Raw genomic sequence first — 24,347 nt, forward strand, 5'->3', positions numbered from 1 at the left:
GCATCTCAGATGATTTACAAGAGACACTGCACAGAGAAAGACCCCAAATTAAACTAAGGTGGTGTTTACATTAAAATAATTCTGAGCACTCATGGTCTTATCCGTGGAATCTGCACAGTTGAGAAGTAGGACATTAGAACCTCAGGCTTTCAGGAGCATCCCAACAATAGGAAACTCCCAACTGCCTGCTTAGGCAAGGCTCTTAGGTGTTGCAGGGGAAAGGATTTTTTAATATGGCTGGAGGTGTAAATAAATAAGTAAATCTGCTACATCACCTAATTAAATTCTGTAGACAACACAGTTGAATCAAGGAAGCTCTATAATGTATGCAGTAATATTTTTATGCAAAAAATACTCCAAACATTTTCTTCACACGTCTGAGGCATATTTCAACCTTATATCACATATTCTTCTTTCTGTTTCTCTTAATTGCTTTGATTTTAGAAAATATAATTTACCCAGACAAAATCTGCCAAATTCCTGTAGGTACAAATGGCTGCTCTGCCTGGCCCTGAGTGCAGCACCTGGCATGGGACACCTTCAGCTCCCAGAGCCTCGTGCATCTCCTCTGACTGCCCTCATTCTTCATGGTGGTTCCAAGAGTCCCCCTCCAGCTGTCCCACTGCTGCTGTGTTCAGTACCTGACAAGCAGCTGAGCTGCTGCACATTTTCTGAATGAACACAAACTTGGATTTGATGGCACTTGCAAAAGAATTGGAAGGACAGGGAAGACTGTTCAAGTGCTGATGTGTCTTTGTAAGGGCAGCAAAGCAAATTTCCTTCCCTGTAATCCAATCAACCAAAAAATAATCAAACTAGAATTATAAATCGAAACCACAGCTGAAATAAATGCTCCATGACTTACATATCACTATTTATTTGCTTTAAACTCCAAAGCATGCTTTTTAAAACATTTTTTTTTTTTGGATATTCCAGCATTGTTGCACAGCAATATAGAAAAATCCAAAAGGGAGAATGTATTAATGGTTTTAAGGCTAATGGCATGTTTAGTCTATTGGGCTGTGTCAAGCTGCTGTTTGTACTTTGTCCTGCAGCAATTGAACACATCCTTCCTGCCAAGGCCCACACTCCCAGCCCTCTGCTGCTTCTGTTGATCCTATCAGGTAAAAGGCTTTGCTCAAGATCATGCCAGAATGATGCACGAGACAAGAGCAGATGAGTGTTTAAACCGAGGTATATATCCCCCAAAATAATATAGAGCAAAGAAAAATGCAAATTTCAAAATTCCTGTATTGACTGTGGCTTATACAGTACATTATGAAGACAGGGTTTCTGTTTCACAGGGATAATAAGAAACAGAGTGTGATTAATTTTTCATCAGCATGCATTTTTTGAAAGTGCAAACTGACTTTTCAATATATGTATAAACTCCCTTATCTTAATTTTCTTCTCATCTTCATTCTTAACCTTCTTAACAAAAAAAGAAATAGGAGTTTCTAATTTAAAATTAAAATGGGGTGTCATACATCAGAGGTTAAGAATCTAGCTCCTATGAGCCTGTATTAGGTGCTAATGGCACACATCACTAGTGGCATTTAGGCATCTAAATCTCTTTGATACATCTATGTGTATATCTTTAAAGTATTGAGCATGAATTTCATTAGAATAATTGACACCATGTGGTTAATTGGTATTGAGGGCATTTTTAAGGTAGGGTTATTCAAACAATTTAACACAAACTTTTCACCAGGCTTGATAACAGAGCTGTCATTTGAAATCTCATGCAGTTCTTTATCCTCTCCTCCATTTCTTGGATATAAAGGAAAACTTCACTGGTTTTATCTTCAGCTGAATTCCTTGAATATCCTTGAATCTCTAATATCAATAATATTTCCCATGTCATAAGCTCATTGTGGTTTTAATTTGAATCGTGTGTCAACAACAATTAATTTTTTTTAATTGATTGTTCTCAAGATACATCTAGAGACACTATGGCAATTCTTTGGCTTTGAGAATGTCATTGTAGCTGAAGGTGTAATTAAAAGAGCTGGTTTGTTATCCTGTGAGTCTCTGGAGATCAGTTTCACTTGTCACACAAAAGAGTCAATCCATCTGTGGTGGAACTGAGCTTTGGACCATGACTCTTGCAGCTGTATAACATGATGCTTTTTCAAATCATCAGCCTCAGGTACAGGTTACAAAATAAAAAAGTAGCTTCTTATAGTTTGCCCTTTATAAAAGGACCTGTAGCCATTCAGTTGTAATCTCATGTCCAAAAGCATCATGGCCTTTTTATCAGCAATTTCCTTTGATTTTAATGATCAGAAAAACTGAACATGTGCACTGAACTTCTGCAAAACACATGGGTTACAGAATAAGCTATTCTGTCCCTCTGAAGGGGTATATAGTTATTATGGTGCTGAGGAGAGAGGATAAATAAGCCAATAAAAGGGAAAAAGAAAGATGTTATTTCCCCTTAGAGGCTATAGTTGGTCAGGTTGAAATTTGCAAGCAAATGTGCAGGGTTCTGTTCACTAAACCCCTCTGGAGCAGGACTGCAACTTTCTATTTTGCCACATCAGAATAGATGTTAGGCAGACTTGCCTGAGTACAATGCATGTGTCCTTTCAGATATTCCATCTATCTGTCATTTCAGTTCGAGTTTGGATGGCTGACTTTTGATTACTGCACAGGTCTGATGTGTGCTTGTAAGAGCTACACAAATAGCTCTCATTTCTCTGAGCAGGGATTGTCAGCTCCATGCCCAATAAATGCTGCTGGGATTCTGGAAGCCAGCGGGCTCGTTTCTTTCATGACACAGCAAAGAGTTCATTAGGAGTTTTGTAAACTACTTCTGTAAGTTTTAACTCCCCCAACCATGATAACGTGACCTGGTTATTATTCTGACATCTCTTTTTGCTGCAATAGAGTGTCTGTGTTCCCTGGGCAAGGGGGGATGGCATCAGGTACAGGGAGCCCAGACTGCACCCTGCTTCAGCAAAACTCCCTGTGTGATCTGTGCACTGTGTGATCTTTGCACATCTGTGGCAGCAGCGCTGGGAGCTGCTCATCCAGCTTTCCACATGGCGGGAGCAGCTCAGATAACAGCTAAATCTGTGAGGATAGTCACTGAGGACATTACAGAAGACAGAGTGACGAGGCCCTGGGCCTTTGTTTAGACATTTTGGGATTCATTCTGGGGAAAGGAGCACTTTTCATGTCTGTAGCACAAAAATGCAGAATGCTACGGATTAAAAAAATTAAGAGATCTACTTTCTTAAGTAGCTGAAACCACCATTCAAATTTCTGACATGCAGACAGATACCAAAGTGAAATGGAGTTAGTTGTTTAGGACAGTTGCAGTTTTGCTTAGAATTTCCACGGTGTTGGAGATAACAAGGAGTCTTTTATTATTATCTAGGATCAGATAATAATTCTCTCTTGCCTGTCAGGTAAACTGGAAGCCAGCATGTGTTCCTGTTCTCCCTCCCTCAAGTCATTCTGCTTTCTAGTGGAAAACATCTTGGCATCCTCTAGGAGGTGTGTTGATTGGAAAAATGCAATATAATCAATGAATTTAGTCTCGTTGTGCAATTCCCTAAGACTAGATTTCTCTCTGTTCATATCCATAAACTGTTTGATCTTTCTTGACTTATTAAAAATGTCTAAATAGTTCTCAGGCATTTAGTATGGTTTGAGGTATTTAGATGGAAGAGCAGGTGAAGTATCCATCACATTTCTGAATGAACAGTACATGCACTGTTAAATCACAGGATTACTTTTAGTAACACTATACATTGCACAGATAAGTTATACAGTATAGTTGTATAGAATTCTGAGGAAGGTAATATAATTACATTTGTTGTTCAGAAAGCCTTGTACATGAAAAATTTAGGCAGAATTCAACATCTGGCTGTGAAGCTGATGTGAATGTGTGCTTGAAAATTCTCAGTTCAAAAAGACTGCATTTTTGTTAGCAAACCATCCAAGAACTGTGCTGCTAATAAAGGGAGACATTATAATAATATCACTGGGGTTTGTGTCTTCATAGGTTTGCTTGAATGCTTTGAGCTAAATTTGGATGTAATTGTTCACAATGCGCTCAAGTTTGTGTTCCAAGGTACATTCAGTTGTGTTTTTAGTGAATGGTCATTTGGTGGGTGCTCAGGCATTTCTGCTAGGATGGCTCCTCACAGCTGGGCTGCTGCTCATCTTCCTCTTCTGCTCTGGCACAGCAGGGGCTGATAACTGCAGAACAGCCTTCCACTTGCCTTTGCTTCTTGCAGATCTGTGCTGCTTTGGGCTGGGGTAGATTAATTTCCTTCCCAGTGGCTGGCATGGGCTGTGGCTTGGATTTGGGCTGGGAACAGTGCTGATAGCACAGGGAGGGTTTCAGTATTGCTGTCACAGAGCCCTCACCCCACCTCACCAGTGAGCAGGCTGGGGATGCACAAGGAGCTGGAAGGAGCTGCCCAGAGGGAAATTCCAGACCCCATGGCATCCTGCTCAGCATATAAAACTGGGAAAAGGAAGGCAGTGGAGGGGGATATGAAGTGGTGGCATTTGTTCTCCTCAGTCACTGCTCCATGGGGTGAAGCCCTGCTGTCCTGGGGAAGGCTGAGCTCTTGTTTGCCCTTGGAAAATGGTGAATGAATTCCCTGTTTTGATCTCCTCGTGTATTGTGCACCCTTTGCTTTGCCTGTTAAACTGTTGTTATCTCAATCCATGAGTTTAATTTTCCCGTTCTCTCCCCAGTCCCAGCAGTGAGGGCAGTGGCCAAGGGGCTCTGCAGGGCTGAGGTGGTGGCTGGGGTTAAACAGAGCAGCATTGAACTAAAATGTGCCAGTGAATCATAGAATCATAGATTATTCTGAGTTAGAGGAGACCCATCAGGGCTGTAGAGTCCAACTCCTGGCCCTGCAAAGGCCATTCCACGAGTCACACCCTGTGCTCAAAAGCATTGTCCAAATGCTTCTTGAACTCTGTTTATGCCTTTTCTGATGTGGTAAGGAAATTTGCCACATGCTTTCTTCTCCCATGGGAAGAATGGTGAAACCAGACTCCTTTCAAAATGTTCCACTCTTTATATCATGTGTTATAAGCTTTCTTTTCAATAACAGATCAAAACTTCAGAACTTATTATTATAATTGCATGAAAAATACCAAGATTGCTTCATTGAAAGCATTATAAATTTTGTAGTTAATACTACAGGAATCATGAGAGGCACTAACCTTTGTCATTAGTTGGAGACAGAACAATTTAATGCCCTCTTTTCTTCTGTGGACTCAGTAAGGCCACTTATCCTACAATCATTTAAGCTTTGCTTTCCTGTGTTGCCAGCTGCAATAAAGATGGAGAGGCCATCATGTACTCTGAAGTAATCAGCACTGGGGTTTTTGTGGCCTTTTGTTCCCCAAAGGAAAGAAAAAAACCAACACACAAACCATTACAACTTTTAAATAATCTGAATATTAAAAAAATAAAAATAAAAAAAGCCTTTTAAATGAACAAGAGGGTTTATTTTGGCTTATTTTATTAGCTATAGCTGGTCAGTTCCTAGCATTCTCATACTGTAATATAAGCACTTTATTAAAAAAAAAAAAAACATGGCAAAAGAAAGTCAATGCATTGTACTAGTCAGAAAAAAATTCTTTCTGGTTTGCATTCATGTCCCATGAATTCTTTAAATTTTTAAGGTTAGAATTTTAATGTTGTGGGTTTTTTTACTATATGCAAAAGGTTTTCCCATATCTGCCAAAAAATGTGACTGAAAAGGATAATAAGAGAGAAATTTGCCCAGCACATCTAATTACATTAAATTTAGAGCTATGAAACAGATTAAAAGGTATTTTAGTATCATAATATCTTAATAACTATGTCTTCACTGTGTGTTACCTTAATAACCATGCAATTTTGGAAATTTCTCCCAAGAACAAACATCCCTTACTTGGCATCTGAATTAAATCAGACTGAACACTTTAGTAAGATGATTAAAGAGGTCTTTTTGCCTATGTTAATGTTGTATTTCCAGATACAACTTTAACATAGGCAAGCACTTGTGTAACTGGAGTCCTAAAATACATCCATCAAGAACTGATCAATGTAGAGTTTACTACACTACTCCTGGGAAATTACTAATGGCAAACTTCATGGCTAAGAGAGAGAGAGATGAGAACTTGTGTATTAAATTTGATTTTAAAGCAATGAAGACTGAAAGAGCTGTGTACAGCAACAACAAGAATAATTTCATTTTTCTTTTATATATTTTCTTTAATGCAATTAGGATTTTTTTTTCTTCTGCATATCCAAGTGCTTGTGCAAATTCTCTTTCTTCTGGGTTTTAATCAGAGTCATGACAAAGAGCAGAGATCTATCTAATGATGTTTGTTTCCCTCAGAGCAGTGTGAAGCAGTTCAACATCATATGTAGCTGCTCAGACAACTTTCTTAATACTGAAAGTTGATGACTTTGAGGGCTGATCACTTGGAGGATTCATTACTTCAGTGTGAAGGGGCAGGTTCATCACCAGCTCTGTCACAGCTGGCCCCCACCCAGCAGTGTGCCAGAGGTTTGGTGTTCAGCTGTTTCTTCCTTTGGTCATTCTGTGTTTATTGCCAGGAAGAGGATGTGGCCAGCTCAGCTGTTGCTCATTTTACTGTGTTTTTTATTATAGATTCAAGCTGTAGTTCTCCTAATGTGCTTCAATGTTTGGCACACAAGTTTGAAAATTGCATCATTTGGCTATACATGGACTGGGGTTAGAAATGTACCTTGGCTTCATAATGGCTGAGGGGTTTTGAAGCTGCTGCTGTCTGTTTGTTGCAGATTTGCAAGGCAGGCAAACAGGCTGCAGTGCTGTGTATGATTTTAGACATTTTTAGGCATATGAGGAAAGGGACAGAGTAATCAGAGCTAGCTCAGGGGATGGAAGCAGATAGGATCAGAGCAAATATGATCTCCCAGAAAAGATTGATGGAGCTGGGCTTGTTCAGATGGGAAAATACAGCTGACATGAGAGAGGATCCCAGGCTTTGAAAGGAGTAAAGGTTATCATGAATAGGAAGGTAATAAATTGTTCTCCATGTCCATTGCAGATCAGGATAGGGGATTGGACAGAAAGTAATGCGACTCTTTTGCAGTAAGAGAGCTTTAGATTGGACATCAGGAAAGAGAAATAACCAAAACCACTTTTCTCACTGCAACAATAGTTGAGATCTTTCACCCTGGGATGCTGCAGCTTTTTCCACACACTGGAGATTTTCAAGAACAGATTAAGGAAACAGCTGTCAGAAGTCATTTTAGTAGCTTATCTTGCCCTGTTGAGGGAGATGGATTTTATGACCACCTAAGGTCCTGAGGTACCTTCTTGGCCTAGAAGACTTAATGAATTTAACTTTCTTTTTCATTAAAAGAGGATATTTTCTTAAATGAACATTGCTTTCTCATGGAATATGTAGGAATATTTTCAAAATATATTCCTAAATTATTTCTAAGTCATTGCTAAATTATTATCCAAGCTATTAACCTTTTTCTCTTTCTGCTCCCCATTCAAAAAACCCTATTATACTATTTCCTTTCAGTTTTGCCTCTGAAAAATGGTAAACATTAACCATTTTTTCCTCTGTCAGCTGTAACAGCTATACAAAATATTGTCTTGATTGCTTTATGCAGAAAAGAATAAGAAATAAATTAGATTTTTAATTCCAATACAAGTAAAATACTTCAGCCAGTCATAGTTCTACCATTTAGCAAATGTGTCACTCCACAACCTGAATTCCAATCTTGATTTTTTAATTAACAATTGATGTTTGGCTTTTCCTTTGGAATTCAGTATTAACTAAACTGTCCAAAGTAAAGCACTGGGTTATGGAATGGCACTGGGTTATGGAATGGCACTGGGTTATGGAATGGCACTGGGTTATGGAATGGCACTGGGTTATGGAATGGCACTGGGTTATGGAATGGCACTGGGCTGTGGAATGGCACTGGGCTGTGAAATGACACTGGGCTGTGGAATGGCACTGGGTTATGGAATGGCACTGGGTTATGGAATGGCACTGGGTTATGGAATGGCACTGGGTTATGGAATGGCACTGGGTTATGGAATGACACTGGGTTATGGAATGGCACTGGGTTATGGAATGGCACTGGGCTGTGGAATGGCACTGGGTTATGGAATGGCACTGGGTTATGGAATGACACTGGGCTGTGGAATGGCACTGGGTTATGGAATGGCACTGGGCTGTGGAATGGCACTGGGCTGTGGAATGGCACTGGGTTATGGAATGGCACTGGGTTATGGAATGACACTGGGCTGTGGAATGGCACTGGGTTATGGAATGGCACTGGGCTGTGGAATGACACTGAGTTATGGAATGACACTGGGTTATGGAATGGCACTGGGTTATGGAATGGCACTGGGTTATGGAATGGCACTGGGCTGTGGAATGGCACTGGGTTATGGAATGGCACTGGGTTATGGAACACTGGGTTATGGAATGACACTGGGCTGTGGAATGGCACTGGGTTATGGAATGGCACTGGGTTATGGAACACTGGGTTATGGAATGGCACTGGGTTATGGAATGGCACTGGGCTATGGATTGGTCCTGCGTCTGTTCCACTGGGACAGCAAAAGAGTTTCCTGGAATTTCTTTTGAGGCCTAACACATCATTCAGACAAACCAGACTGAGTGTCAGATCTGGTTCCTTAGCTCTGTCTTAAATAAGTATTACAGTATACATTTATATAGAAATATATCACAAGTAAAATAGCTGGAGAAGGGAAGTTCCAGCCAATGATGTGAGCCAGCTCAGGTCCTTATTCCATTCTGTACTTTTATTCCTCACCTATTCTCTAGAGGTGAGTTCTGGATGTTTTCTTCTTCAGTGCAGGGTAGAAACTTTATTAGTAATTCTAACAATCTGAATTCCAGATATGCCTTCCACTCACGTTCAAAAAAGACATTAAGTATTAAACTTTTCTTAACTATATATTGGTATTTGGTCTAATTATGACTTTTACGAAATAATAATATAAAGTTATATTATGTGTACCTACATACAAAGAGTGGCATTAATAACCTTCCCATCTTAATGAAAAGTTACTTATTTGGTAGGTACTGTTCTGCAAAATATGAATTTTTGGAGAAAAAGATCCTGATTATCAGGATATTGTCAATATGGGTCATAAAATTTTGTTTGCACATTTTCATTTGAAGATCGAGAAACCTTTTCTGGAAAGGGCAATAGAGGACTTCTTCCATGATTACTTTATGAAATATTGTCTGCTCAGAAATCGAGTATGAATATATGTGTGCACACACACACACACAGAGCAGGTAAAATATTGCCTTAAAAATCGCACTGGCCTTGTATACCAAATTCATTCTTTTTACATTTGATTCTATCTCTTCCTTCCTTTCACAGCTTTAATGAAAAGGGAAACTAATGAAAAATGTTTGCAGCCCTGATTATGGAGCACTGAGCAGAACCAGCTCTGAGCACATGCACATATGAATCACAGCTCAAATGGATCTTTGATTGCTCATGTGGCTTTTTACAGGTTGTGATTTGTCATATCAGGGAGGGCTAGAAATAATTTTCAATACATTACATTGCAGTGCACTTCAAATCTACTGGGAAAAAACAAGTCAAGGGTTCTGCTAGCCAGTTGCTATCCCTCTTATTATGGAATGCTTCAGGAGGCTTCCTTTTATTCATACCAGTTATGTGGTTTAATTTAAAAGTCATACTAAGCATCCAACTATCTCCTTTCATGTTAAAAAAGTGCTATTCAAAAATTGAGAGAATCCAGTCATTGGTTGGAGACACAAAGAAAGTATAAATAAGCCTTGTCATTGCATGTCTGATGATTTCTGATTTAAATAGTTTTTCATTAAATATGAAATGTCCAAATTACCAAATCATTGTTAGTTGCATTATAAACCATTTTATAGTACTTCTCCAGCATCTTATCTCCTAGCTGCAGGATGTTTGTGGATAATGCTGCCTTCGTGTTAGACAAGCAGACAATAATTTGATTGTTCTGTTTGCTGTGTTGTGCAGAGCAGTACTTTAAAACTAAAATTCTTTCATGTTTTGTGCTGTGACAAAGTCTATTGCTTTTACTTGTTGGTACATTGGAAAGCTTCAATATTATTGCTGTAGATATTTTTCTTCCTTTTAAGTTTTTCCTTGCAATCAGTTTGATATATGAATATGGTGTAGCCCTTGTGGTCACACACCTGCTAGATCAAGAGTGGGGAATCTTATGTTACCCAAACTTGCTCCTCAAGCATTCACCAGATGCAGAAAGGATGTTATAGATGGTTTCCAGCATGAGGTAGTAGGCAGAAGTAAATCAAGGGTTGTTATTCCTGTTGTCATTATAGGTTCTGATGCGTATGATTTTTCTAAGGCAAGATACTTATACTCTTCATGTCCTTTGAGATGACAAAAGTATGCTGAAGAATTATTCATGTATATTTTCTGTGTCAACATAAAGGTACTTGAGTGTTCTGATTTCAGATGATGGAAACAAAGTCTGAAAATCCACATTTTCAATGGCTCAAAAGATGAGTTGGTGTCCAATTTATCTGGAACCAGTTCTTTTTTAATTGTAGCACAGTTTTGTAATAAAACAAACGGGTTTATAATGTTATCTCAATGCAGAGCATATTTGAAATTATGAGCCTATTTGCTGATGCTTCTGATCCTCACTTATTTTGTTCCTAGTGGGTTCCAACTTTGTCAGGTATGTCAGATGCTGGTGAGTTTTTGCTGGTACTGTTAGAGAGCCTGGTCCAATTCCATCGAAGCCCAAAGAGTAGTTTCCAGCTGATTTGGTGAGTACATTCACTGCAGGTGTGTATTCATCACCCCAGAAGGAAAACATGATATTGGTGGAAGACAGATGAGTGGAGAATGTTTTGATTTTCTGTTTCCATTCCTCTTGTACTGTTGGTGTAAAACACAGTTTTGAAGGTTGTCACGCCCAAATGGTGCCAGTCTCGTTCTGCCACTGAATGTGTGACTGCTGCCTCGGTCCCTCCCAGCCACAGCCTCCAAATCAGAGGCAGTGCAGCATCCCCCTGCTCTCTGGAAAGCCTCCCAGAACGTGGCCTGGTGGGCAAAAGCACAAAGACCCTGATTTTCTGAGTGTGGCAGGTTCTGGTAATGGCTCTTGTCTACTGCCTGTTTGCAGCACGGCAGAGATCTCAGTCCCACCCCAATCCGTACTCCACATATGCTCTGCTGGGCAGATCCAAGTAGCTGCCCCATCTGTAGTCATGTTTATTTGTTTTAGAGGATTCAACTGGCATTAATTTACAAAAATGAGGAAGGGTTGCCATCTACAATTATTAATTAGCATGCACATCTGCCGAGAAGGTGTTTCCATAAGCCTGTCTGAAGTACTTTATTGTTGTTGTTTTTTTCATTTGAGGGGGATCAATGCTAATTTTTGGTGTTTACCAGCAATCATAGATGACTTGCAGTTAAAAAGCCATCAGCTCTGTCACATTTTTCAGTGAACAGAATCCCTTTCCAGATGGCCCTTCATTTGGATAATGGACAGCCTAAGGGGATAAAAATGTCACCTGTTGTAGCTAGTCAACAATATTAATAAAAAGAGAAGAATAGACCATTCATAAAATGGGAATCAGCCCAAGAATAATTTGTGAATTATATAGTGAATATTTTTGTTAGCAATCTTGCTTTCATAAGCATTCTCAAATCTGGATATTTTTGCCTTTGTACTGTTACCTTGCAGATAAATCATGAGCTAATCTAATTTTTCTTAGTGTGTTTTCTAATACAAAAAAAGAAAATACATTATTGATTACATCGTGATTATGATTGCAAAAATGTCCTGATTACAAGGAGGTCAATAAGAGATTTCTTGTCTTGACTCACACCAAATAATCTAATAATCTGGAAAGGTGCTTTAGGTTTAGCAGAATATTCAGACTGACTCAAAATTCTGGAATTTATTGTGTTTTGGGCTTTTTTTGTTGCTTTTTGTTTTATGTTTGTTTGTTTTTTTATTATTTTGGTCATGTTAAAGATGCTTTAAAAGTTACAATTTGAAAAGTGGTATAGCAAATACTTACATTAAAAGTAACATTTGCATTTGAAAAAATACAGCAACACCAAAATTTTAAAATCTCTTATGTTAGTATTTGTAAAGAAAATTCAGAGCATCTCCCTCCCCATCTGGCAAAATCTAATTAATTCCTGAAGCATCCAGGAGTGGCTAAGTATGACTTTCTGCCAGAAAAATTTTTATCTGAAGATTTTTGTCCAGCAATTTTGGTAATCACAGCTATCTTATATTCAACAGTTATAATTGTGAAAACTAGTAACCTACTTTTTAGAGTTTTCTGATAGTTTAAGATAAGTAAAATAAATAAAAACCCAAGAGAGGAAAGCAGATCTTCATGTAAGCAATGCAGCAAGAGGTGTGTCTTACAGCCTGCTCTGAGGATTGGTGAGATCTTTCTCCACATGATCCACAGGAGGACAAGGTTATTTTCTAGAGGATGAGGTTATTTGCTGGAGGATGAGGTTATTTGCTGGAGGATGAGATTATTTGCTGGAAGATGAGGTTTATCTGCTAGAGGATATGGTTTTTCTGCTGGAGGATGAGGTTTTCTGCTGGAGGATGAGGTTTTTCTGCTGGAGGATGAGGTTTATCTGCTGGAGGATGAGGTTTATCTGCTGGAGGATGAGGTTTTTCTGCTGGAGGATGAGGTTTTTCTGCTGGAGGACGAGGCTTATCTGTGGGAGGACAAGGCTTATCTGCTGAGGATGAGGTTGATCTGTTGGAGGATGCTGCATCTCATCATTGCTGATGAAATGAGGCTGGAGACGAAGACCTCCTGATCTGACCATCCACCCTGGCAAGGAGGAGTGAGGATTTCTGAGTTCTCTGTCCACTTGCAGCACATTTTCCACCCATTCTTTTTCTCACTCACTTATTTATGCTTCATGTGAAAATACTTTATTGATAATCTGTCTTTTCTTTAGAACATGAAGGCACTCACTGACAAACAGGTGATGTACATACAGGAAAATAATTAAGTGATTGTCTTGAAAAATTCTCACCTTGAAGGAATATTCCAGAGCAAATGAAAAGAACTTTATAGTTTAATATATTTATAATCTCATAGAAATTTAGGTGATGATTCCCTGTCTTGTCATTCAGAGACCTCAGATTACTCTGCATGAGGGTTGGTTTTTCCAATCTCTTAAAAATACATTCAGATCAGGCATAACATTTTGCTCTAAGGTACCTGACCAATTACACAGTAGGAGGAAAACCCACAATTTTATTTAATAATAACACTGATTTCCATTGTACATCTTTTAGGAGAGAAGAAAACAGATGTCAGTGACAAGCTTTTCCCTCATGACTCCAAGTCAATAGATCTTGAGTGCATAACACATGACATAGAGTTTCCAATCACAAGTGCATGATTTTTATTTATTTTTATTTTAAAGGAGGAAGCATTATTCCTGCTGTGCAAAGTATTTTTATTAATTATTGCTGTACTTTCAAGGGATTCATGTTGGGTAGTCATCTCTATGCCTTTAAAAGAGGTAAAACTGGTACTGTAAGTATATATTTACTTTTGTAAAATCATACTGGAGTCTTCTGAGAACACATAGAAGGTAAATATGTAAAGCAATGAAACCCACGGAGTTACACGGAGTTATCCTAGAGTAAAGGAGTTAATGTGGTGCACGGATCAGTAATAGCTCCTACAGCTGCCAACAGATGCATGTGTAAAAAGTTGCATATATTTTCTTAACTTAAAGCATGGTAATTGGAATTCTTCTTTACAGGTGAACAAATGCTGAACATGTTGCATGGAGACAACCCTCCAACCATCTGGAAAAGAAAGTGTTTTCCTGTGGTATTTAATGACCCCTGGTTAATGTAAAAGCACTGTTTATGGACCTAACTGAGAGCAGTAATTAGCTTTTTGTAGGTAGGAGGTAGATTGAGTTAATGTAAACTCTGATGGTAATGGAAAAAAAAAAAAAGTGAAATCCTAGAGTGGAAATCATTTGAACGAGTGTTCTCAGAAAAGAAGAAAGGAAAACCTGTGAGTTCCTGATTAACTTAGAGCATATTTTGGAGTCATGCACAAGAATAACTGTGTTACACCTTTTTTTTAATGGCTACATATTGACTGAAACCTATCAGGGGACCCCATTATTATTTTTCTGACTGTTTTCCCATTTATTGTTTAAATTGAGTGTATATTAGGCAGCTTATTTTCACATGGTAGAACCATCTTTCTTCCAATATGAAGTGAATCTAAAAATACCAATATATGTCAGCTTTGTAATCTGACTAGAACTACCTGACACTAAGCACTGCCATCAACACAAACTGATAATTCCAATCTCTTCTTTCCTCCCTCTGTGCTGTTATAGCCAGGCAGGCAGGTGTGGCCATTTCCAGAGGAATTGCAGCTGGAAAGCCTCAGCCCTTCTTGCTATTACTTTTATTTGTCCTTGCCATGAAGTTCTAGCTGCCAGTCATGTGTATTTGATCATGAGAGTGCCAAAAGAAAGTAATGTTTGTCATCTTTTCTTAATCTTGAGCTTCACAGGGGGCAGAGCACTGTGCATAAGACAACAAAATCCGATTTCCTATAATAATGATTCAATTATAATGCGAATGGCGTACAAATCAGTCTTTGTGGTACTGGAAGGGTGGTTAGAAACAGGTGGCTTTTATTTATGAAATAAGTATGTAAGACATTTATTTGTATTTAAAAATAAGAGAACAACTGAGTTATAATTGCTGTCTATGGAAACAGCAAACAGAATCTTCAGCTTTAAACTTGTAAGGAATTTAGCAAGCATATAGATAGAGAAGATTTCAAAGAAAAGCACATAGAATACAGATGTTGAGGGAATCTCCTGATACTAATTAAGTAAATTATACTTAATTGGCCAATGCTTCAGTCAGACCAGCTTTTATTTTTGATTTACACAACAGAGAGTGTGTTTGTCAAAAGACTAAATCCTTTGATATTTTGCTTAAATATTATGTTCTGTGAAGGACACTCTATCAGCTTCTGTGTTCAGTGCTTTGGTTTTTCCTGTTAGCCTGAATATCTTCCTCATCTGTGTCTGATATTAAAAAAATCTCTTGCTGAGTATTATAAGGCTATTTTTCCACATTGAAGTGAATTTTCTCTCCAAGATGAGAGTACTGTGAAAATAAATAAATTCAATGCACCATCTATATAAGAACATGACAGATTAATTTTGGGTCTCATTATGTGAGTACCAAAGCCCTCATCATCCTCTCCAAGGAATGGTTTCACATCATATGTATTCAGAAAGCCAATCTTATTTACAGAGAGACTACTTTACTGTTATTGTTCAATAATTAGCAATATTTTAACACTGGGTCAGCAGTAAGTTTCCATAAAATATTTTAAAGGAAACACTGAGTTAGAAATTCTGCTGCACTCCTCCAGCATTTCCCTGGAGCTCAGGTGTGCATTTGCTGCACAGATGGTGCAGCAGCAATACCACGCAGGGCTGTCAGATCCCTGATATACCTGTGCAGCACCATGAGTGCAAGATAAATGAAAGCCAGAGCTCCACATTTCCCAATGTTATAGGGATTAATTCTCCTCTTTATTGGTTCACTGATGCCTCCCAGAAAACTTAAAAAATATCTCTGTGAGAATATAATTCTGCATCTGATTTATACTAGATGGTATCTGAGTTTGCTTTGATCATTTTTCATTATTATTGACATTTCTTTAAATTTATGTGATATTTTTTTATCCTGAGGAGTTCATAATCCATTGGGTCGGATTCCTTCAGATATCATAGTCATGGTTTGTGATTGCAAAGGCTTCCATAATTTATCTCTGCTGTTATGGGGCCATTGCTCAGGTGCTTGATTTTTTAAGGCCTTGTGCAGTCTTCAGTAAAATTTTGGGGGAGGGTTTTTTAAAAATTGTATTTAATTGTTTGCATGTATTTAGGAGGTACATATATGAACTTACTGTGTCTGCATATGTGTTATATAGACAAATATGAAGATTTTGGAATAAAGTTTATTGCAATGAGGTTTACACAGACACAGTGAATGAGTAATTCCTGATTAATGGGCAAAGCTTTCCACTTTTCCAAAGAAGAAACACATAACAGTTATCTCAACTTTTCTTTCATGGCAAGATGGACTTAAGGGCCTTCTCATGCATCTTCCCAGCTTTTATTGGAATTATTTTATGATTGTCTGGTCAATGCTGTTGTTTCATTTGTGCTACAGTGGTTTCTAAAAGTGTCTCTGCACGTTCAAATTGAGGGACCCTCACTTTAGAAAAGAATTAAAAGCTAAATGGGCAAAGAAAATAAAAATAAATTACTTCCTCTGCCATACAGAGACAGAACTGATGTGTAAAGAAATGGGTTATTTGTCCAAATTATATAATGAACATATAGCCAGCCAATGTGACCCCTTATCTGCAAAGTACAGTGCCTTAGGTCAGTTCTTTCTGCTGCTGTTGATGAGTATTTATGCATTTGGATGTACTCATTTTGTGCTATCACCCTGCTGACATGAAGGACTGGTACTAAATGATTGCAAAGGTAATGCAGCCAAAGCTGAAGCTGGCAAGAAGCCATCTCCAAGTCAGGACATCACAGCACCTCTGCTACATCCAAAACCCTGTGTATTCACTCTGCTTCTGTTAGAAAATGAAACACCTGATTAGAGGAGCTTTTCTAAGGTGATGTCAAATCACACAACAGAAATTAAAACCAAAAGTTTTACGAGTGCCAGATGCTGGAAATAGTAAAATTCTCATGGGCTGGTGGTCAGCCAGCACTTACAGAATTCTAAATTCTACTTATTCCCCATTATGGGCTCAGTAGTATTTTGCTAGAAGGGAAAGTGGAATTTGTGAGATTTCAGGGAAGAGGTGATGCTGCAGTATTTCCTAGCTAATGTATTGTCATCCCACATCCATTTGTAATGTGCTGTGCTCCCTGGTTGATTGCCTAGGGTGGTGTTCAACGTACCAGAACAGCATGGCAACAGATACAGTGGCAAAGTTAAAAATAAAGGTGGTGGATGAAATATATTGACTTTTTAACAGTGAGAAAGTGGATCAATGCTGGACTTAGACTTGTGGCATAGGGCTTTTGTCAAGCAATCACTCTGTTGATTTAAGATCATTGGTCTGGAGCTGCTACAAGAAGCTGAATAGGCATGAAATCTTTACCGTGTGTTACCTGCTTTCTTCTTTCCCCTGTACTGAAGAATTTAAAATGTGCATGTTCTCCTATGAAATAAGCATGGACTTAAAGAAATTCCACAGTTAAGAAGTAAAAAACCAAAATGCTAGTGCAATAATTTTCATCCAGTGAGGAATGAAATCCACTTTAGCTGAACTAGTTTAGTTATGGTTTTAGCCATTTAAAATCAGAAAGGATTATACATTAAGTGTTATAAAACTGATATTGGAGCAATTTTAATTTGGATTTGATGTGATCAAATGTCATTTCTGTATGACACAAAAAAGTGGGTTTTTGTCTCAGAAGAAAGAAAAGGCCCATATTTGTGCCCATTATCTTTGCCAGCAGTTTCATACCTCTCACAGATGCTGGGGATGGTTTATTTCTGGACATGGTCTCACCACCCTTCTCTCAGATGTTCCCTCTCCAGTGCAGGGAGCCCTCAGCTGTTCCTGCACTGGCTACACGGCTTCTTTAGGTTCTTAAACTCATCCAAGGGCCAAACTCCTGATACCTGGTACCCTTAAACAGCTACAAAACAAACACATGAAGTGCCTCAGAGAGGGACTGGGTCAGCAGCTGGGGCTAAGGATTGCTGCATCCATCTCAAGCTGAACCATTCTACCCTGCAATTAAAGAAAGAAGGTAAATTACCTGTTGGAAGATCAGTGTCTACACGGAATCCTAAAATCACAGACCCAGAGTGGCAATCAGCTACTCCACACCCCATGCTCTCCCAGACCATTTCCTGCACATCCTTTAGATAACAGTTTGAAAGAGAACATCCTGAAATCGATTGTGCATGTGCTAATAGGGCTTCACACAGGTAAGAGAGAAAATAAAATGGCAATTTGTGCATAAGCTCAAATTCATGTACAATGCTTATTTTTATCCAAAGATATCAAAGATATTTTCATATATAAACTCTTTTTCCCTTTTATTCAAATTGGCTTCAGCAGAACAAAATGATTATGAAGCCCATTAATCTTAATTTTTCACACTGAGATTCATTTTACAGAACTGGAAGCTACAGAAATGGAACCATCCGCCTCTTTCTCTGTCACTTGGATATCTAAATGGAATGCAGATTGAAAATTAAATGCAAGAGACAAGATAGCAGTTCTAATAACCCAGTAATTTCTAAATAAATAACTTAGATTGATGGAAGAGAAAAAAATCTGTTTACCCAATAACACATGATAGCAGTACTTGTATAAAGAGTCTTATGTTGATTAGGATTTTCTAAAGTTTAAAATTTATTCCTCCAATCTATTTAAATATATGTGAAGTAGAACTGATACTCTTCTCTCCTATTTTCTTCAGTCACTAACAGGAAGTTTTAAACTGGGGCAGATTTGGATGACAGGATTTCAAATCTCCTTTGTACACTTTTATGAAAAAGGCAAAATAATTAAGAATTTGATTTGGTATGTTGAATAAATATTCACTTTTCTTAATGCAGTATGTAACCTCCATAAAGTGCACAGCCCCATCCAGCAATGTAACATTAAATGCTGTGATATTTTAAGAAGATTTTTTAGATCATGTTTCACCTAGTTGATATCAATTGTTATCTAAAAAAATAATAAAATAATGTTATTTTGACTATCACTTTTACTGGAGAAGAAAAGGAATAATTTTCCACTACTGAAAGGTTTGTATTTTGCAGCGAATTTAAAATAGTAGAATAGAATTCAGAAAATTGCTGGTTCAGAGTTAACCTGTATACCTTCCTAAAACTGAATTTGTATTATTTTACATCTTTGAACTTGCTTTTGTAATGTAATATTTCAGTATTCCCCAAAAAATAAAAATAGAAAAATCTCTCACTTTTCTTGCTTTCATTTCAATTCCAATCAAGTTATCTAAACCCATTAATTTCACCTGATATTGGTGAAAAACTTGTCCAATGCCTTAAAATTTGGCATTTTCATAATTCAGTTCAGAAGCCTTGTTATAAAAAAAAATCAGCATAATCAGGTAATTTTTGAAAATGTTATTTTTTTTATAAACTTTAGGGGATGGACTATGAACTTCTCACCCACATTTATAGTCTGCCAGTAATTACCAGGTATGTTCAATAGGAACTTTGAGGCTTTTGTTTTGATTAGGAAACCATTAACACACTTAACTCATCTGAGTGCCCCCAAGACCTCTGGGTATGTCAGCAGCTCTTCAAATCGACTCTGCCACTGGATGATGGCAAAGGTGGATTGGAATCATGTTTGAGTGCCTCTGTTCCTTACTCTCAGAGAGATCCCAGAGGAAGGTGCTGGGTAATTGCTCGTTCACTCTGAGAGCTCTCTCTTCATTATAAAATAAATAAATGAATAAAAACGAATGAGGAAATTGCACCATTTGCTAAGTAGACCAAATGTTACTTCATAACTGTTCAGCAGAGAAGAGGGGAAACCAAATCCTGTGTCCTAAAGTGTGCAAAGAAGCTTCTGGATCTGTGTTGCAGACAACTCTTTGTTTCATCTACCTATTAGGTAAGGAACTTCCCCTCTGTAAAGCTATTTTGTTGATCAACATTAGACTGGAACTAAATAAAAGCTGAAATGGACTGGGCCATTTCTCTAAATTATGAACACTGTTACAGTTCTCTTTTTGTAAATTAGTACAGATATGACAGGTTTTTTGTATATGTCAGTTTTATTATGACAGAGATTTGAAGAAGGTGCAAATCCAGCTAAGATGGACTTAAGTGTACCTAAGTGTAGCAAAAATTTAATTCTACCACTTCTGGATTTGCTTGGCATACCCCAGTAGAGTAGGATGGAATGGCAAGTATGTCTTGTCATTTTCTGTAAAGGGGTCCTGTGGCCATTAAATCTGAAATGACTCCTGCCAGGAGCAGGGCTAGCAGAGCTAGCTCTTCAGAGGAGAAGGCTGAGGTAGAGCTGGTGGAGCAGTTGGTGTTTAGGAGCACACACTGCACACCTCTGCTGTTCTAAGTGTGTTGGGTGCCTTGTTTTGCAGAAGATGTGGCAGGCTGGTTCTGGGATCTCCTTTCAAGCCAATCAGGATGAGTTTGGAAGAGAGACTAGCTTATAATTTTCTGCCTCCCTAATAAAAGGGAGATGTGAAAGAGAGGAGCAGTTGTCTGCTGGGCTGTCTGATTGAGGAACAGACATCAGAACTCTGCAGGTGCAGGGGAGGGTAGAAAAAACCATCATGTTTGCAGTGCTGCCTGACAGCAGAAACAAGGGTGTTGAACCGAGGATTTTGTAGTGGACAAGGTTGGATGGAAACAGTTTAAAAGCCAGCTAGATAAGCCCACTCAGGGCTACAGCCTGCTTTGTGATTCAGGACACAAATAGACACTTTGCTTCACTACTCCTTTGGATTACAGCTGCAGAGTTGAATTAAATTGGAGGCTGTTTTGCTTCAGGTGCCTTAGTGTTTTAGTATTTTAGAATTTTATTTCTTTGTTTTTCTATGACAACATTTACTATTGCCAGGTTCTAATTTGAAAATGTAGGCAAAGAATCCTATGCTTTTGTCTCGCTGTTAGGTTAGACAGCATTCTGATCAGCCAGATTTCCCTGACACAGGCTGCCTTCTGCCTTCAGAGAGCACTGGGGTTCTGTGCTGATTTAGGAGTCTAACGGCATCTGCAGATTAAACCTGAAACAAATCAACAAAAGTCTTCTAAGAGAAGAGTGCACAGCCTTCCTAAAATAATTCACAGTGTTATAAAATAATATGCTTATTATATAAATATAATGTAATTCTCTATTTGCACAATGTTCATAATACACTGATATCAGGTTGGCATTGGCTAAAAGGGAGACAGGATAACTCACTGAGGCTTTGGAAGAAACAGTAAAAGGACACTCAGTTAAAATATTCTTGCTTGTCAGTCACCTCTCCATCATCTATCTTCTTTTTCTGACAAGAATCCAGAGATGATCAATGAAAGGAATAATATGAGACACTGAGGACAAACCATTTGGGTTTATAAAGAAACTGCTTTATAACAAACTTGATACAAGGATAAACCTCTCCATTTGGAGCAGTAACTCTCTGGTGTTTCTTCTCCCAATTCTCTCTGATATCTTTGATATTTCTAATTGCAACATGTCAGTTAAAATAAACCTGAAAGCACAATAGTCATATGGCATACAGAGAGGTAAAGGAGGAGCTGCAAATATTTAGGATGTTCCTGTCTTGTACATGGAGGTTACCAGGACTGATGGCATGGAAAGTGTGGGAATTCTCCAGCTGCTTCCCCTCAGCTGTGCCCTGTGGCTTGGCACTGCTGCTGTGCTGGTGGAACCTTTGGGCAGTTTGAGCAGGACCAGATGAAGGTCCCTGCTTGTGCTCATGCTCTGCAGGAAATCTTCCCAAGTTCCACATTTACCATTCTATTTTCTGCAGAATGCCCTCAAATTCTAATCATAAGAAAAACTAAATCTTCAAAAAGATATCCATTAAACATAGAGATATAGATACATATAAATATATTTATATACATATAAATATACATATCAAATATATATAAATATATATATATATAAATATATATAAAATATATATAAAGAGAGATGTACACACACACACATATATACACATACAAAATGTGGTTTATATTTATATTTTATGGGAACTGATCTGTACTTAGGAAAAATAAACATCCAAGACCAGAAAGCTATTGACTTGGAAGATATTTTTGTGGCCATCACAGGGAAAGAAAAACGTGGAATATTATTTTACAACACATGGATTTATTTTTTGTTTTTTGTAAAGTCTAAGAAAAGAAGGTGTGGCTGTCATTTTTCAGTGCTTAATTACACAGCATATGTCCAAAACTCCCCAGATGTAAATAGACCTAAATATTTATAATTGCATCTGCATATTTGAAAATACAGTATCTTGCACATAATTCTAACACTCTATGGGGAGTATATTCTTGACAAAAATAAGATGTTTTGATTCACCAGAAAACACTTAAAAATACAAGAATAACGAAGTAGTGCACAAACATAAAAATAGTGATGGTATTTTTATATGTCCATATAGTGAGTTTCTTGGAGTATATTATGTCCATCCTCATTTATTTCATCTTGAAATATCCAAACTGTTATTTCCTGTATTACATCTAGTCTTGTAATAATCCTAAAACATTGTTAGTGTCCAATGATGTGAAGTGCTTCTAAAAAAAGCCTCTTAAGCACAGTGCAAAGAAACCCACATCCTAGGAGTTATTTCTGATGGAGTGCAGGACATTAAAATGCTGCTAGATGATATCCCAGCTTGGGTTTAAAGAATTAATGAAGAACAAATGTTCTAACTGACATGTAAGCATGAAATTCTCTCTGTGGGTTGACCTTCATTCTTCTGCAGTTAGTTAATGAGGATTCTCTTTGTTATCTTTCTTGCTGAAGAACCTCAGGGCCTTGTATCATTATTGAATGAACACAATGTCACCTCAGCTGGCAGAAATGTTTTGTCTTTTGTCAGGAAAAGAAGTTTCCTCATGTCAGCTGGTGAAAGCACAACACGGCAACAAGCAATTGAGACCAGACATTTCAATTCAGCTAGCTTAGCCCAGTGGAGATGTTGAACCTGCTGTAGTTGTTTTGATCAAAATATTCAGGCTTCATTATTCTACAACTCTTGCATCTACTCCTCAAGTTTGTGATACATTGTTATAAATTAATGATAAACAAAAGCATTTTATCTGGAGAACTGCTCTCAATATTCCCCTTTTGACAGCTAATTGCCATTTGTTGCAGAACAGTATGTATTTTCTTTGAAATGAGAGCTTAAAGAACAGCTGCTTTTTATCCAATTCAAAATGACAAGTGTATTGTTAACTACCTGAGGATCTTGTGAGGTGGGGATCACATCTGCTCAGAAAACTGGAGCTGTAACTTTGAGCTATTCTGTGAGCTGTATCTATTTTGCAGAGCTGTAGTAGTGGTAGAATGATAATTGGAAATTTAATCCAACATGAGTGTATTATTTGGGGTGCCTCCAACTCTCATATGGTTTCCCCATTGCTCAGGGTACCTCTGGTCATTACACACATCAGAAAAGACCCTTTCTGCCTGCACCCCCCCAAAAAAAAGTAAAAATACTCTTCTGTCTGTACTTAAATATGGCACAGGATGAAAGTGAACATAGGAGGTGACAAATAGCATTAATTAACAGTGCAAGAAAAAGCTATTAATTAATTATTCATCCAACCATAACAAAACCCACAGAGTCCCATCCTGGCCTTGAAGACTTCCAGGGATAAGAAATCCACAACTTCTCTGGGCAGCCTGTGCCAGTGTCTCACTAACCTCAGAGTTATTAAGAATTTTTTCCTAATATCCTGTCTAACCCTGCCCTCTGGCAGTGGGATGCTATTCCCCTTGTCCTGTCACTCCAGACCCTTGTCCAAAGTCCCTTCCCAGCTCTCTTGGAGCCTCTTTAGGCACTGGAAGGGGCTCTGAGTTCTCCCCACAGCCTTGTCCAGGCTGAGCAGCCCCAGCTCCCTCAGCCTGTCTCCATTGGAGAGGTGCTCCAGCTCTCCAAGAATCTTCCTGGCCCTCCTATGCCATTGTGCTCTCTCCTATTACACAAAGACACCTTCACATTTTAATAATTCATATTCACAGCAAGATCAGTCTGTTCTGTCAAAGCTTCTTATGAGAAACATTCTAGAAAAAACAAAAAAAAAACAGTGATCAGGCTTTCCTTTGGAAAGTGAGTGGCATAGGCAAGAATTTTTCTTCCAGTTAATATTTATCTATTTTCTTACTCAGAGATGTCTTCTCACTAGGATTTTGATTAGAATTTCATTTTGCCACTTTTACTTTCAAAAGTGTGGGGGAGCTAGGATATCATTAAATAAATTGCATGTGATAAATCAGATAAGAAAACAAATGTGGCTGGAAATTTCAGATCACTCCTAGCTCAACTCTTGTGTGAGATAGTGGTGATTATTTTATTTAAATAGGTTTGCCTACTTTAATACTGTGAAGAGCATTAGTCTTTTATAGTCTATGTCATAAGGTAATGAGCAGCAGCAAATGAGACCAGAAATTATATGATATATTCAGAGGTTTTGTTATGTTGTGCTTTGCCTTATAGTCACTTTCCCTTTTCTTTTAAA

Source organism: Poecile atricapillus, chromosome 13 (genome assembly GCF_030490865.1).
Source record: "Poecile atricapillus isolate bPoeAtr1 chromosome 13, bPoeAtr1.hap1, whole genome shotgun sequence".
NCBI classification, from domain to species: domain Eukaryota; kingdom Metazoa; phylum Chordata; class Aves; order Passeriformes; family Paridae; genus Poecile; species Poecile atricapillus.